Raw genomic sequence first — 18,027 nt, forward strand, 5'->3', positions numbered from 1 at the left:
CCTTGCTGGGTCCAGGGGCTTCCACGGAAGACACACTTGCCTTCGGTGCCGAGGTTGGAGGTGCAGGCTTTGAAGGCGTCGCAGCCTCCTCCGCTTCATCCTCATCCATCACGAGTTCGTTTGTCTCGTCTCCTGCCCCACGGTTCCCAGCTGCACGGGCATAAGACTGGATGCTGTCCTGTCGCTCGTGACCATAGTCCCGGCACTTGCTGCAGCGCGGCACCCTGCAGTCTCGCCGAATGTGGCCGGTTCTGCGACATCGCAGGCAAAGCGGCGCACGGCCCGGAACGACGACTAGCACAGCCCCACCGTAGACACGTAGCTGATGCGGTAGGCGGTCCAGAGTCATCCCCTCTTTCAGCAGCAGACGGGCCACCCTGGTTGTCGATTCGACATCTTCAAACCCGTCAATATGCCACTTTTCACGGGTTATGTCTCTCACCGTGCCGAAGTCCTCCAGTTTCTTCTTGAGGGCTTCGTTTGGTGTGTCGAACGGCACCCAGTGGAGCTTGAGACGAACTTCACGTTGGTCTGGGTCTATGGGCACGCACCATCCACCCTTCACCTGGAACTTGCCGGGCTTCATCAGCATGTCCTTTGCGATGCTCGTCTTAAGACGGACGGTCCATACGTGTCCCATTTGAAACACACCCATGCCAGCTACGTCTTTCAGCACGCCAAGTTCCCGCAGGGGTTCCCTGAAATCTTCAATGCGGTAGGGCCTCGCACCGATGTCAGCGTGTAAAAAGACCGTACATTTCAACGAATCACTGGCAGGAAGCGTCGGCAGCATGAAGCGATAACCGTCTGGCAAATCGAGGACACTATCCCCACGGCACAGCAGTGCCGCTTTATCAGCTCCAACGGACCACATGATTCCACGTCCGTTCGCCTCGGCAGGCGAAAGAATCCCTCCACCTTGGCTTTCTGGCGTTTCCTACCTGTCTTATTAATGCACAAGAAACGAAATGTATTCAATCGGAGGTGTTCTGGAAGCACACGCCGCCGCGTGGAACGCGGTACGACGCTTAGTGTCACGTGGTAGCTGCTCGTTTGTGCTCCAGAGATCCTCCCACTGTTTGTCTCGTCCCGTGTACATGTAGTATTCTATGTTTATGAGCTTTAGAGACACGGTATCACCATCATCTGCGAAAATCAACAGCCACGTTATTGAATATACAACACGGGCACTTCACACCATTGTACGTGGTCTCCGAGGAGGATATAAACGAATATGTGCAGATGAATGAACCGCACTTAATCCAATGAATCAAAGAATCAAAGTTTTCAGGAACCCGCCGAAAGCCAAAAAACGTCGGAGCCAGTATTTGAACTCTGGGCCTCCCAATGTCCGGTCGGGTGTGCTAACCTCTACACCACTCCACCTTGGCTTTCTGGCGTTTTCTACCTGTCTTATTATTGCACAAGAAACGAAATGTATTCAATCGGAGGTGTTCTGGAAACACACGCCGCCGCGTGGAACGCGGTACGACGCTTAGTGTCACGTGGTACGTGCTCGTTTGTGCTCCAGAAATTCTCCCACTGTTTGTCTCGTCCCGTGTACATGTAGTATTCTATGTTTATGAGCTTTAGAGACAGAATATCATCATCATCTGCGAGAATCAAGAGCCACGTTATTGAATATACAACACGGGCACTTCACACCATCGTACGTGGTCTCCGAGGAGGATATAAACGAATATGTGCAGATGAATGAACCATACTTAATCCAATGAATCAAAGAATCAAAGTTTTCAGGAACCCGCCGAAAGCCAAAAAACGTCGGAGCCAGGATTTGAACTCTGGGCCTCCCAATGTCCGGTCGGGTGTGCTAACCTCTACACCACTCCTTGTAAGGTATATGTAAGGTATATATGTAAGGTATATCCATGTAAGGTATATACACCACGTGTAAGGTATATATATATATAACGGGCATGGTGGCGGGAGGCCGAAGGCGTGGGTATAAAACTGAGAAGAAAAAAACTGAGAAGAAAAAAACCCTTAGTGAAAAACAGCAACAACGGACGATTTAATCTTCGACGTTTCGGCCGGAGTCCGGCCTTCGTCAGGAGGCCGGACTCCGGCCTCCTGACGATATATATATATATATGTATATATATACCTTACACGCCTCACATATCTCTGGACTCCAAACGACGGCATATTCACTCCCATTCACTCCCAAGCACCCTTAACTATCTCTGTGGGCAATGTATACTGTTAAAAATATATCGACACGCACCCTAAAGGGGAAAATAATTCTTACTTAAAAAAGTTAAATTTATAAAAAAAAAAAATTATATCCCCGCTTCAAAAACTTGCAGACCCATGGGTTTATGAAACCGTGTGGCTCCCACAGAAATTATGTGAGTGTATGGGTCACTATGGGTCCCCATACAGTTTGTGTGGGTCTACGGGAGCTGTGTGAGTCCCGCAGAGATCCTAAATTAGCTATGTGGTATCATAGTCTTGCGGGAGCCGTGTGGGGTAACACGTAGGGTTTCATGACCCCATGCTCTGTGGGCTATATGTGTCGGGATCTACGGGAATGCATACCGGACACCATGTTTCGTTCCACCACTGCCAAGAATCGGCCGGTTTTATTCTTCATTTATGCTTTCTGCTGCAGCCTTCAACGTCGCCTTAGGTCATTAATTTTGTCGTCTAAGGTCTTGCTTATGCTGGCTGTAGCGGCCTGCGCTGCAATCACTTGAGGGTGCACCCCATGGCTCTTCTCTATGAGGAATTCTTAAAACATACAATTGTAAAATAATTTACAGGAACACAGCATGTGTACAGGGCTTAAGAACTTTATATTTAATCCCATTACATACCAGCTCGCTGCAGAATTGCAAAAGGTTGTCGTCACGAAACTCCCTCTAGCCATCGAGAAACATATATCTCCTGTAAAACATTTGCAAAGTCAGTGCCGCGTGGAACTGATATACTGATCATGAACAAGGGTAGGCAATGTGAGTTGGATGGACAGAATGGGTGGTGGTTGAACTACCAATTTTGGTACCTCACAGGCAGCGAAGTAAAGCTCTCAGAACATGCGTCTCGAGCACAATCCACTTAAACTGCTTCCTATTCGGTCCAAACACCGTTAAGGCATTTTGTACAAGAGCTATAGAAGATAATTTTATTATGTTGCCCATTTACTGTCCCACTTCTACGAAATGTTTGTGCAAACCAAAAGCAAACACGTAAACAGGAAAGGACAAGGCTGATGCTGACTTCAGCTAAGAATGACTTGAGATACTAGGAAATATATCATAATAAAAGGAATCATTACACTGAACCATTATGTTTGTTTATTCAACGAAAAAGCATGTAACTCATGACAGTGTCTAAATAAATCTCTTTTAAGCTTGTTTTTTTAACTTTTCAAGTGGTCGTGCCCTTTCAAAGTCATGAAGACATCCCACGAGCATATAAGTGTGTTCTATAATGAGATCATGTAAAGCTAGCAATTACTAACTCAGCTTTCCAAATAGCCCTTTTCAACGCCGTTCAGCAGCTTGTACGTAGACTTGTTTGTGGTGCCTGCTGCATTGGATGCTTCACTGGCTACCGCTGTGCCTGTGGCTACCGCTTCTCATGCAACGACTTCTACCACTGATGATGCTGCTGCTCCTGCTTTCATTTCTATAGAAAGATGTGCAACATGAGTCAGCACAGAGCTTATTGGTCTTACAAGTTGTGTGTGTGGCACTATACTAAAAGCTGATAGTGGGCGGCAAGCATGTACCGGTTTAATCAACCACCGACCGAGCTCGAGCAATGTAACAGCCACATCGTTACGCCACCTGCCAGAGAAAAAAGTTCCTACCACAGCCACTGAGCAACCTCCCAGAGTAGAGCTATCAAGGATTTTGCACTGTCATGCAAGATAAGCACACCACTGGGAAGCAGGAAATGGCGGACTGGTCAATCATGCCGATCAGGCATAACCGGAGCTGAGATTTGTTTACTAGGAAATAAATAGCCTGGTTTTAACACGTGAATGTCACACTGACTTTGTCATTTCATGAAGAACAAAGCTTCTCCATTGTGGGGTTCATTCCCCACCCCTGTCCGTTTTGATCTTAATGAGCATCGTACCGGCGTGCGGTCGTGTGTCACTACTGCATGGTCCACGTTAAAGACCCCAGTCTAGTGGTTGTACCGCACTGGCTAAATTGCTCATCTACAGCGAGTGACTCGTCGCAATTTTGAAATGGCTGACCAACTACACGCTGTATAAATATCCACACAACCCTAACTATTATGATTCCATTGTGGTAGACAAAGATCCCTACACATTGAATGCATGCAATGCGAATATCTGAACCATCCATAGCACGAAAAGGTAATTCTGACATCCGAAACTTCTGTAGATGGTCAGATATCAGATTCCTAACACAAGATATTGTTTCACAAAGCGTTACTATTAAGCATATCATGCTGGACGTACCAGCTCTGGCGCATCATGACCCAGTACAATGATTTTGAACATGACTTTCCAAATGTGTTCCAAAGGTCAGAAGATTTCAAGATTCAAAAGTTGACTACCTGTTTCACGACATACAAAGAAAAAGAAAAAGGCACACTGCCACCTATACAAGGATCATCCTCGGTGCACACTGACAGCAATAAGGAGAGAAGCCAATCACTCACTACTCCTGAGATGTGTCCTTGTAAAGCGTCTGGTAGGGGACTGTGACTGGAATTATGTACCGATGAGCCCCGATGAATGAACCAGGACTCCAGAAAATTCCTTGGGCCCCAGTGCTCTTCACGTAACAATTAAGGTCCTCGTACTGTTTCAGTTAAAGCTATTTGCGACTTCAAATCACTATAGAGGGCACCGCTGCCTTTTTAAAATGACCGAGTTAGTGAGGGTCAATTGGACAGCGAGAGCCCTACTCCTTACAAGTATTTTAAAATATGCTACGCAACGAAGTATTCACAGTGCTACGAGGAAGCAGACCTTCTGTTTGAGGCCGGTCATCTGTTTCTCTGCGGCAAAACATCGTCGTCCAAGGACAGCGTTGAAATATTGGCGCTGTGCCTCACGACCAGCAGCGTCAGAGACGATCCGCGTGAGATCACCGTGAAACATGTCGCGAGAAACGGCCTAAAGTTTCGCGTGGACAGGGCCGTCAGCTCGTGCATGGCGGGATCATCAGAATGCTTTAAGCACGCTGTCGCCAAGCTTCTTCACTGCAACAGGTAGGCACCTAACAACCTGCACAACACTGTATGGCTAGCGCGAGTTCAGTGTAGTCTTGCGTCGTCTCTGATTATTGCTTGCTCGTATCTCGTGAACGCAGGCACGTCGCATATTGACATTGCCGCGCGCGCACCGGACCAAGCAGCAGCGCACTCGTGTCCTAGAGGTTATCGCGCTTGCCTTCCACGCAAAAAGCCATGGTTCAATGCCTGGTCGAGGGACACAATTTTGTTGAGTTTGTAATGTGATGTTTTGGTAAATTCGAGAGCCGTGTTAAACCTGTTCTAGGTGAGAATGTTCTCCGCGCCGAATCTTCTAGGCAGACTGTCCCAGAAGCCCACGCGTGTACAAAAGGGGCTCCACGTGGTGAGCCGAAGCCAGTCTCGCCCCAGTGCTTGAACCTGCTGTTTGTTACGCCGACTTCCACGCCGCAACACTCTGTGGTTATCCTCTGTTTCTTTTCTTTGGGGGGGGGGGGGGGGGGGGGGCACAAGTTCACCCCGGTAAACCTTTATTACCTCCTGTTTATTTATTGTTATTTTAATCAGCACCCGTGACCTTCTGGTGGAGGTGCGGGGTACGCACCCCATGTTTCTTAACCGCATCCCTCCGAGAACCCGTTCGGCAAGCCCCACTCCTAGTCGACGATTCGTGGAAGAGGCAGGGCCCCGGGCAATCCAGCGTCTGCAAGGACAACGCCATGAGTTTCGACCACTGTCGGACAAGACAAAGAAGCCATCAGAGCCGACGATGAGCTCCACGGCCCAGCAGACGGAAGACCCTCCAGCAGCGTCGTCCTACGTGTTTTTGCCTGTGGTTCCCAGCGTGCCGACGCCATTCCCCGGTGAAATTTACGAGGACGTCGAAGACTGGCTCCTGCAGTAAAACCGAGTGGCCCACCACAACAGATGGACTGATGAGCCACGCCTTCTAGAACATCTACTTCTCACTGCAAGGAACAGCAAGGCAATTGTATGAAAATCACGAAGTAGCCTTGACCACGTGGGAAGTTTGTAAGAACGAGTTGCAGAAAAAAATTCTCAATCAACACCGACGTGAGCGGGCCGAAGACCTGCTTCGAGGGAGGAACCAGGGACCCAAGGAAAGCGTTACATCTTTCACTGAAGACGTCCTCCGCCTGTTCGCCCGCGCCGACCCGCAGGCTACCATGAAAAGAAGCTGCGGGTACTCATGCGAGGTGTCAGGGATAAAATTTTCGGCGGCCTTGTCCGCCATCCTCCCCTGACAGTGGAAAGCTTCATCTCGGAGGCGACAAATCTTGAAAGGGCGCTCCTCGCAAGGGCGAACCATTACCAGCGCTATACTGGCGCCACCGTGATTCCACCATCCACCTGCAGCATCAGTTCCGACAGCTCTGACTTCTCTGCGATCCGTGAGAGGGTCACAGGCATTTTCCGCGAAGAGCTTAAAAAGTTGGTGCCGGCAGCAGAACGACCAGCTGCGCTCTCGCTCACCGAGCTCGTTCAAGAAGAACTGCAACGAGCTCTTCAACCGGAGTCTCTTGTGGACATCGCTGAACCCGAAGAACCGGAGGTAACCTACGCTTCAGTTGCGCGACGACCACCACCGGCTGCTCGCCAATACACGTCGCCACCTCGACGAGGCGCCCCAGCGCCACACTATCTCCGACGGCAAGAAGAAAGGGTCTCGTACGTCTGTCCGGAACAGCCCGTACCCAGAAAAAACAGGCATGTGGCGGACGCCCGACCGAGGCCCTCTGTGCTTCCACTGCGGGGAAGCAGACCACACCTACCGATGACTCGGGCTGCGCAAGTTCCACCCGAACGACCCGCGCACCCGTTTTGGTGAACGCCCTATGGAGATCGGCAAGTACCTGCGACGACCTCAGTCCCCGAGCCTGCGTACCGCCGAGAGTTCCGGTAACCGTCGCCACGACGTCCAGCTTCGCGGATGCACCGACCCCGACGTGAAAGCCTGTCACCCTCGCTCCTCGCCGGGAAAACTAGGCGCGGCAACTTCTGGAGGTGATGTTGCCGAAAATAACCGACACAAACATCCTCCACGAACACCGGAGGACCCACACTCTAACAACGCCGCACGTAAAAACGACGCTCCTGCGACGGTAACGAATAACCTGAAGGTCGTTATCGACCGCCACGACGCGTCGGCTCTCGTCTACACCGGGAGAGACTACACCGTCCTGAGTGGGAGGCTCTCCCAACGCCTTCGAAAAGTTACGACGCCGTGGGATGGTCCACAGATACGAACTGCCGGTGGGCACCTCATCACACCAGTCAAGAGGTGCACCGCTCGCGTCGAGATTCACGGTGAGACATGTCCGGTGAAGTTCTTTGTTCTATAAGACTGTGCAAGAGACGATTCACTTGGCATGGACATTCTCTGCGAATACGGTGCCGTCATCGACTTGGAGTCCAACCAGCTGACACTGCGGAAACCTGTTATGATGTCCGGGGATCAGGAAACAACGTCGGCCGCTTGAGGCCTAGCGCGTGTACTGTCTGAGCATGTGAACTTGCAACCGCGCTCGAGCGTGCTGGTGCCCGCCGCAACCGAAACAAAAATCTGCGGAGACGCCTTGCTGAAAGGTAATGTTCAACTGCTCCTAAGCAGAGGGATCGGTGTCGCCAGAGGCGTAACGAAGCTCCGAGATAGATCCACCGCTGTTCTTGTAACGAACTTCCGGCAAGAGGCTCAGCACCTTACAAAATGTACCACCGTGGGACACATCGAGGAACTCCAGGACACAGCCGCAATCGCCGGAATCTCTGAAGGCTCCCCTTCGCCGCAGCGCGAGACAGCGTCATCCTCTGAGCCCGACATTGACCCAACCCTCCCCTTCCCCACCGACGACAGCTGACTGATCTCCTCGCCGAGCTCAAGGAGTGCTTTGCCACAATATCAAAGGTACGCCAGACGAAGATTACGAATCATCGAATAGTTACTGATGACGACGCACTTCCCGTGTATCGACCACCGTTCCGAGTTTCCGTGAAAGAAAGGACAGTCATCCAGAAACAAGTTCAGGGAATGCTTGATGACGACATTGTCCTGCCCTCAAACAGCGCCTGGGTTTCCCCAGTAGTCCTAGTGAACAAGAAAGACAGAACCCTGAGGTTCTGCGTGGTCTATAGCGGGCTTGCCACACTTACAAAAGAGGACGTCTGCATGCTGCCACGCATCGACGACACTCTGGACCAGCTGCGCCATGCCCGATACTTTTCGTCGATGGACCTGAAGAGTGGGTACTGGTACATCCAGGTCGACGAACGCGATCGTGAGAAGACTGCCTTCGTCACACCGGACGGACTGTGCGAATTTAAAGTGATGCCGTTCAGACTGTGCAGAGCACCGCAACCTTCCAGCGCGTAATGGACACCGTCCTATCCGGCTTGAAATGGCAAAGCTGTCTCGTGTATTTCGACTACGTCGTGGTATTCGCAAGTGACTTCGACGAGCACCTGAGACGTCTGCGAGCCGTGCTACAGGCTATCCACAGTTCTGGACTGACACTAAGGCCATCAAAATGTTGGCTTGCTTACAGCAAGCTCAACTTCCTGGGCCATGTCGTGAGTGCTCAAGGTGTAAGCCCTGACCCTGACAAGACCCCGCTATCGCTGAATATCCGAAGACATTAGACAAGTGAGAGAGAGAGAGAGAGACATGTTTTTATTTGATGAAGAACTCACCCGCTATAGAGTTGTGCTCCTGGGACGGGAGGGGAAGGGTTGTGAGGGGTGAGGGGTAGAGGGGGATTTCATGATGATGGTAGTTACATTTTAGATGAGGCTATGTACTGATATACTGTATCAAGAAGTCGAGGATGCCTTTTTTGTGCTGAGGAGTGCCCGTTGGATTGGTCCACCCCTCGAGCGTCGTAGGCTTGTCTACACCCCGGAGCTTGTCCAGAGCATCATTTCTATGATGCTCGAAGCCCTTAGAAGCCCAGAACAGATGCTGCAATGTTGCCTCGGCTCCTTCCGAGCAGCTCGTGCAGGTTGGCTCCATATCTTCGCTCAGACCAAAGATACTAGTTTGGATGATGTAAGTGCAGTATTCGTCCTTATTCTTCAAATCCTGACGGTTTCCCACCGACTGTATCCTGCCAGTATGTTGCTGTCTGTCGGCAGAAGCTAGACGCAGAGGGAGGCAGAGTCCATTGCTTCCGCCTTCGTCTTCTCTCAAGAGCTTGAGGCTGGCGCGGAGTTAGGGCTACAGGCTTTCTCCGCTACAAGCTCATATAAACGGAGGTCGCATTGCATTTTGGAACGGGGAGAATTATGAGAAAGCGCCCGCTGCGGGAGCGAGTGAACAGCTGAGAACATGGCAGCGGCCAACCTCTTCGGCGGCGCGGAGAGTGGTCCCGTGTTGTCGCACGCAATTTTCTCTCGAGAATAAACGCGTGCTTTTATTGCCATCATAAGTGAGCAAAATGTAGCTGAGCTGCTCGGTGAGAGTCTTCAAGCCTTGCGAAGGTCGACTTGCGCGTCCGTGGGAGTCCCTCGAGGCTCGACGCAAGTACGAACGACGCTGAGTGCTCAGAGCACTGCATGGTACCTGAGAACGAGCAGCTCCTACCTCGTTGCAGTTTCTGCCTGCTCCAGAGCTTTTCGGCCTCGGAGTCCGGTCGTGTGTTGGCGAGGATTGACAAGGCAAAGCGCATAGGCGTCCTCAGAGCGGTTAGAAACGATCTCGCTCGCCAGGTTGTGCGCACGCACGTCGCCTCTGGTTCATAGTGGCCCGGCGGCCCAGTCCGGAGCCCAAAGCGCTTGAATTTCGATGTTTGTTCCGTTTCATAACTTCTTCTTGCACAGCACGGAAGACAGCTGGCACGATCTTTACGCTCGTCGAAAGCGTCGAAGGACCTCCACGCCCGTAGCACCGGAAAATGTGGTCACGTGGCGCGGCTGGTGCCAGAAACGCAGCTTCTTTGACACGGCGTGGCGCTACCTGTGCATAGGGCTTGGTTCGCATTCATTCAAACGTTGCCGGGTCGCTTCATTGGAAGGACGATTGGAGTTCATGCGCTGACGTCGTATTCATGGAAAAAGGGCCTTAGAAACATTTCTTAGGAACAGCTGGAGAGGTTCTGACTGTAATATGGTTTGGTTCCCCAAAACATTTGGCCCCCTTCCACCACCAGAGATGAATGTGTCAACAAAGTTCACTGGAACAGAAAAAACAGATTTTCCAAGTCGGGTTCATCTTATGACTGTGCCGATGCTAAAAACAAATAGATCAATGGCCTTACTGTTTCTAGTAACATGACCAGTTCTGTGTATGGACTATTTGACAGTCATAATCTCAGCCCCTGTATTTGTTGTTTTTCGTGAGCCAGGCAGCAAAGGCTGTCACATTTCATTTATGCTTTGCATTAGGAAGTGGACGAATTTTCGCCGAGTTCTCCGTGCAAGCTGTATATACTGTAAACCTGCTTTATGTAGTTTCATAATTTGTCATGTGATAAGCTGCAAATAATGTTACTAATGGCCTCCAAGATCCGCGTCTGAATTCCAGCATTCATTCCACATTACTTACTGCAACATTTGTTAATATTTGGATTTATTTAAAGTTGGCTTTACTCATTGCTAAACCTCAGTCTTTATTGAATTTCATTGATAAAACATTGTCGAAGGGAACCACCTTTCCAAACAGTTCCCAGGTAGCACGCCAGAGGAATGCCCAACTTGGGCAAAGGTCTGGCAAACATAAGGGCCCAACTTTGGCGCAGTTAGGTTTTTGCACCATGGCACTCATCAGTGCCAAAGTACGGTGCCTAACTATAGCCTTAGTTGGGCGATCCTAGGGCATGCCAAAGTTTGGCTGTTCTCTGGTACGCCAGAGGAGTGCCAAAGTTGGTGCCATACTTGAGCCATAACTGCCATAGTAAATCCTAATCTGGGAATGCGGGGCATGCCAAGGTTTGGCGTTTCTCTGGTCCGCCAGAGGAGCGCCAAATTTGGTGCCATATTTCAGCCATAACTGCCAGAGCAACGCCTAATTTCGGTATTTGGGACGTGCCAAGGTTTGGCGTTTCTCTGGTCCGCCAGAGGAGCACCAAAGTTGGTGCCATACTTCAGCCATAGCTGCCAGAGTAACGCCTAATTTCGGTATTTGGGACGTGCCAAGGTTTGGCGTTTCTTTGGTCCGCCAGAGGAGCGCCAAAGTTGGTGCCATACTTCAGCCATAGCTGCCAGAGTAACGCCTAATTTCGGTATTTGGGACGTGCCAAAGTTTGGCTTTTCTCGGGTCCGCCAGAGGAGCGCCAAAGTTGGTGCCAGACTTGAGCCATAACTGCCAGAGCAACGCCTAATTTCGGTATTCGGGACGTGCCAAGGTTTGGCGTTTCTCTGGTCCGCCAGAGGAGCGCCAAAGTTGGTGCCATACTTCAGCCATAGCTGCCAGAGGAGCGCCAAAGTTGGTGCCATACTTCAGCCATAGCTGCCAGAGTAACGCCTAATTTCGGTATTTGGGACGTGCCAAGGTTTGGCGTTTCTTTGGTCCGCCAGAGGAGCGCCAAAGTTGGTGCCAGACTTGAGCCTTAACTGCCAGAGCAACGCCTAATTTCGGTATTCGGGACGTGCCAAGGTTTGGCTTTTCTCTGGTCCGCCAGAGGAGCGCCAAAGTTGGTGCCATACTTCAGCCATAGCTGCCAGAGTAACGCCTAATTTCGGTATTTGGGACGTGCCAAGGTTTGGCGTTTCTTTGGTCCGCCAGAGGAGCGCCAAAGTTGGTGCCATACTTCAGCCATAGCTGCCAGAGTAATGCCTAATTTCGGTATTTGGGACGTGCCAAGGTTTGGCGTTTCTTTGGTCCGCCAGAGGAGCGCCAAAGTTGGTGCCATACTTCAGCCATAGCTGCCAGAGTAACGCCTAATTTCGGTATTTGGGACGTGCCAAGGTTTGGCGTTTCTTTGGTCCACCAGAGGAGCGCCAAAGTTGGTGCCATACTTCAGCCATAGCTGCCAGAGTAACGCCTAATTTCGGTATTTGGGACGTGCCAAGGTTTGGCGTTTCTTTGGTCCGCCAGAGGAGCGCCAAAGTTGGTGCCAGACTTGAGCCTTAACTGCCAGAGCAACGCCTAATTTCGGTATTCGGGACGTGCCAAGGTTTGGCTTTTCTCTGGTCCGCCAGAGGAGCGCCAAAGTTGGTGCCATACTTCAGCCATAGCTGCCAGAGTAACGCCTAATTTCGGTATTTGGGACGTGCCAAGGTTTGGCGTTTCTTTGGTCCGCCAGAGGAGCGCCAAAGTTGGTGCCATACTTCAGCCATAGCTGCCAGAGTAACGCCTAATTTCGGTATTTGGGACGTGCCAAAGTTTGGCTTTTCTCGGGTCCGCCAGAGGAGCGCCAAAGTTGGTGCCAGACTTGAGCCATAACTGCCAGAGTAACGCCTAATTTCGGTATTTGGGACGTGCCAAGGTTTGGCGTTTCTCTGGTCCGCCAGAGGAGCGCCAAAGTTGGTGCCAGACTTGAGCCATAACTGCCAGAGTAACGCCTAATTTCGGTATTTGAACGTGCCAAAGTTTGGCTTTTCTCGGGTCCGCCAGAGGAGCGCCAAAGTTGGTGCCAGACTTGAGCCATAACTGCCAGAGTAACGCCTAATTTCGGTATTTGAGACGTGCCAAGGTTTGGCGTTTCTCTGGTCCGCCAGAGGAGCGCCAAAGTTGGTGCCATACTTCAGCCATAGCTGCCAGAGTAACGCCTAATTTCGGTATTTGGGACGTGCCAAGGTTTGGCGTTTCTTTGGTCCGCCAGAGGAGCGCCAAAGTTGGTGCCAGACTTGAGCCTTAACTGCCAGAGCAACGCCTAATTTCGGTATTCGGGACGTGCCAAGGTTTGGCTTTTCTCAGGTCCGCCAGAGGAGCGCCAAAGTTGGTGCCATACTTCAGCCATAGCTGCCAGAGTAACGCCTAATTTCGGTATTTGGGACGTGCCAAGGTTTGGCGTTTCTTTGGTCCGCCAGAGGAGCGCCAAAGTTGGTGCCATACTTCAGCCATAGCTGCCAGAGTAACGCCTAATTTCGGTATTTGGGACGTGCCAAAGTTTGGCTTTTCTCGGGTCCGCCAGAGGAGCGCCAAAGTTGGTGCCAGACTTGAGCCATAACTGCCAGAGTAACGCCTAATTTCGGTATTTGGGACGTGCCAAGGTTTGGCGTTTCTCTGGTCCGCCAGAGGAGCGCCAAAGTTGGTGCCATACTTCAGCCATAGCTGCCAGAGTAACGCCTAATTTCGGTATTTGGGACGTGCCAAGGTTTGGCGTTTCTTTGGTCCGCCAGAGGAGCGCCACAGTTGGTGCCATACTTCAGCCATAGCTGCCAGAGTAACGCCTAATTTCGGTATTTGGGACGTGCCAAAGTTTGGCTTTTCTCGGGTCCGCCAGAGGAGCGCCAAAGTTGGTGCCAGACTTGAGCCATAACTGCCAGAGCAACGCCTAATTTCGGTATTCGGGACGTGCCAAGGTTTGGCGTTTCTCTGGTCCGCCAGAGGAGCGCCAAAGTTGGTGCCATACTTCAGCCATAGCTGCCAGAGTAACGCCTAATTTCGGTATTTGGGACGTGCCAAGGTTTGGCGTTTCTTTGGTCCGCCAGAGGAGCGCCAAAGTTGGTGCCATACTTCAGCCATAGCTGCCAGAGTAACGCCTAATTTCGGTATTTGGGACGTGCCAAAGTTTGGCTTTTCTCGGGTCCGCCAGAGGAGCGCCAAAGTTGGTGCCAGACTTGAGCCTTAACTGCCAGAGTAACGCCTAATTTCGGTATTTGGGACGTGCCAAGGTTTGGCGTTTCTCTGGTCCGCCAGAGGAGCGCCAAAGTTGGTGCCATACTTCAGCCATAGCTGCCAGAGTAACGCCTAATTTCGGTATTTGGGACGTGCCAAGGTTTGGCGTTTCTTTGGTCCGCCAGAGGAGCGCCAAAGTTGGTGCCATACTTCAGCCATAGCTGCCAGAGTAACGCCTAATTTCGGTATTTGGGACGTGCCAAAGTTTGGCTTTTCTCGGGTCCGCCAGAGGAGCGCCAAAGTTGGTGCCAGACTTGAGCCATAACTGCCAGAGCAACGCCTAATTTCGGTATTCGGGACGTGCCAAGGTTTGGCGTTTCTCTGGTCCGCCAGAGGAGCGCCAAAGTTGGTGCCATACTTCAGCCATAGCTGCCAGAGTAACGCCTAATTTCGGTATTTGGGACGTGCCAAGGTTTGGCGTTTCTTTGGTCCGCCAGAGGAGCGCCAAAGTTGGTGCCAGACTTGAGCCTTAACTGCCAGAGCAACGCCTAATTTCGGTATTCGGGACGTGCCAAGGTTTGGCTTTTCTCTGGTCCGCCAGAGGAGCGCCAAAGTTGGTGCCATACTTCAGCCATAGCTGCCAGAGTAACGCCTAATTTCGGTATTTGGGACGTGCCAAGGTTTGGCGTTTCTTTGGTCCGCCAGAGGAGCGCCAAAGTTGGTGCCATACTTGAGCCATAGCTGCCAGAGTAACGCCTAATTTCGGTATTTGGGACGTGCCAAAGTTTGGCTTTTCTCGGGTCCGCCAGAGGAGCGCCAAAGTTGGTGCCAGACTTGAGCCATAACTGCCAGAGCAACGCCTAATTTCGGTATTCGGGACGTGCCAAGGTTTGGCGTTTCTCTGGTCCGCCAGAGGAGCGCCAAAGTTGGTGCCATACTTCAGCCATAGCTGCCAGAGTAACGCCTAATTTCGGTATTTGGAACGTGCCAAAGTTTGGCTTTTCTCGGGTCCGCCAGAGGAGCGCCAAAGTTGGTGCCATACTTCAGCCATAGCTGCCAGAGTAACGCCTAATTGCGGTATTTGGGACGTGCCAAAGTTTGGCTTTTCTCGGGTCCGCCAGAGGAGCGCCAAAGTTGGTGCCAGACTTGAGCCATAACTGCCAGAGCAACGCCTAATTTCGGTATTCGGGACGTGCCAAGGTTTGGCGTTTCTCTGGTCCGCCAGAGGAGCGCCAAAGTTGGTGCCATACTTCAGCCATAGCTGCCAGAGTAACGCCTAATTTCGGTATTTGGGACGTGCCAAAGTTTGGCTTTTCTCGGGTCCGCCAGAGGAGCGCCAAAGTTGGTGCCATACTTGAGCCATAGCTGCCAGAGTAACGCCTAATTTCGGTATTTGGGACGTGCCAAAGTTTGGCTTTTCTCGGGTCCGCCAGAGGAGCGCCAAAGTTGGTGCCAGACTTGAGCCATAACTGCCAGAGCAACGCCTAATTTCGGTATTCGGGACGTGCCAAGGTTTGGCGTTTCTCTGGTCCGCCAGAGGAGCGCCAAAGTTGGTGCCATACTTCAGCCATAGCTGCCAGAGTAACGCCTAATTTCGGTATTTGGGACGTGCCAAAGTTTGGCTTTTCTCGGGTCCGCCAGAGGAGCGCCAAAGTTGGTGCCATACTTCAGCCATAGCTGCCAGAGTAACGCCTAATTTCGGTATTTGGGACGTGCCAAAGTTTGGCTTTTCTCGGGTCCGCCAGAGGAGCGCCAAAGTTGGTGCCATACTTCAGCCATAGCTGCCAGAGTAACGCCTAATTTCGGTATTTGGGACGTGCCAAAGTTTGGCTTTTCTCGGGTCCGCCAGAGGAGCGCCAAAGTTGGTGCCATACTTGAGCCATAGCTGCCAGAGTAACGCCTAATTTCGGTATTTGGGACGTGCCAAAGTTTGGCTTTTCTCGGGTCCGCCAGAGGAGCGCCAAAGTTGGTGCCAGACTTGAGCCATAACTGCCAGAGCAACGCCTAATTTCGGTATTCGGGACGTGCCAAGGTTTGGCGTTTCTCTGGTCCGCCAGAGGAGCGCCAAAGTTGGTGCCATACTTCAGCCATAGCTGCCAGAGTAACGCCTAATTTCGGTATTTGGGACGTGCCAAAGTTTGGCTTTTCTCGGGTCCGCCAGAGGAGCGCCAAACTTGGTGCCATACTTCAGCCATAGCTGCCAGAGCAACGCCTAATTTCGGTATTTGGGACGTGCCAAGGTTTGGCGTTTCTCTGGTCCGCCAGAGGAGCGCCAAAGTAAGTGCCAGACTTGAGCCATAACTGCCGCAGTAAATCTTAATTTGTCGATTCGGGGCGTGCCGAAGTTTGGCTTTTCTCTGGCTACCCACTGAAGTGCCAAATAAGTGCCAAAAGTGGCAAAGAAAGCCGAAAGGCCAGCCCAAGTTTCGAATATCTCTGGTGTGTCACAGAAGTGCTCTTTCACGCGTCCCAGAAGAGAAATAAATTAAACAAGCGTTGGAAACACGATGGTAAGATCTCATCACCTCCGTTCCCAAGCAGCACGGCAATACTTTGCAGTATCGTGCCAGTGCCGGCCGAAAGTCGGTTCCAATATCGCTCAACTGTCCAGTTTTGTACCACCGTTTGATACCCGGCTGGTATTGCCGTACAGCTGTTTCGCCCCGGCCTAGCGTTCCCGCAATATTGTGCGAAAACTCTACGATGCGTCTGTTTCGTATTGGCCGAACGTCGTGCAAGTATGTGTACGTTGCATGTCATTTGTTGCATATCCAATCACTTATACGGACAAACACATTTTTTTTCGATCGCTGCCAGAAGTTTATCAAACAACTATCATTGCACACAGTGTATTCTCAACATATTTACAAAGGTCACACTTCTCTGTAAAACAAAAAGCAAATTATAAAATACAATTAACACTGTCCTCATGCCAAGCAAAACTCATCACACAAAAACCGCGGAGATTGAAAGGAAAGCGGGACGACTATCAGAATCATGCTTGCAGTGCACTTACTAATAAAAGAGCGATATCATGTAATCCTTGATAGATGCATAATCCAACTCAGGCACCCCACAAACACATTCGAGGATTCGAGGACTGACGTCTCGTCGTCGGCGAAGAGCAGTTTTTGTCGAAGCGTGTCCAACAAACACATCACAAGTATTCCACGAACTTCGGTGCAAAAAAATGGCTGTTACCGAAAAATTGGCATGGACGTATTCCGACCGTTTACGACGAAAAAACACAGCCGCGTCTGCAGCGCACGAAAGCAACAGAACACTGAAGAGCAGTTGGAAAACCGGACCTACGTGGCCCGCTTATTTCTATAACTAGGCAAACGGCGAAAACGACAGCCCCAGAGATCCCATCAGCGTGACAGAGAAAGTCACGTGAAAAATTTTCGTCCAAACGTTTTTGCCCTACGCGTCCTACGTAGAGAGGTCACGCTGGGTCACGCGTTTCGCTTCACCCGTTTGATTTGCTTAAAGCGGCTGTCGCGCTCGCTGACAGCCACACGAAGACACAAAAGCAGGTGGGGAGGATTTGCAAAAGGCGAGGTCGAAGGGGAATCAACAACGCATAAAAGGAAAGGCCGCTTCTGCCGGTGACCTTGTCGCCTTGAGTAGTCTGTCAGCGTTCGGCTTCCATTGCGGGCCTCAGAAAGATAATCTCCTTTCTTAAGAGCGAAATGGACGGGGTGGTTATGTTTTTCGGGCTTGTCGCCATCCGATAAGCCTCAATTATTTCTGTCCCCACTCGCTCGCAGTGGCCTCCCATGGCTGTCGTACCGGTGAAATTAGGAGCTCAAAAATACTCTAGAAGCCGGGCGGAGATATGATAAATGTAATAACAAAAACGGCTTGACATCACAAAAATAAAAGTTTAATTAAACGTTTCGCCTCCCATGCGGGAGGCATCTTCAGTAGAGCGGAGAGCGAGTGAGAGTCGCACAAAAAAGTTCGGGTATTTAGGCATAAAGTTTGTGTACACGTCCGGCAGGGGGCCACGGTTCTTGTTTACCAGCGATGAATCACTTCCGCGTTTGTCGTTCTGGATGAACCAAGATTCCAGCAGCTTCCTCAGTCCCCAC

This window comes from Ixodes scapularis, unplaced genomic scaffold (assembly GCF_016920785.2).
Source record: "Ixodes scapularis isolate PalLabHiFi unplaced genomic scaffold, ASM1692078v2 PGA_scaffold7__128_contigs__length_106722199, whole genome shotgun sequence".
Classification (NCBI taxonomy): Eukaryota; Metazoa; Arthropoda; class Arachnida; order Ixodida; family Ixodidae; genus Ixodes; species Ixodes scapularis.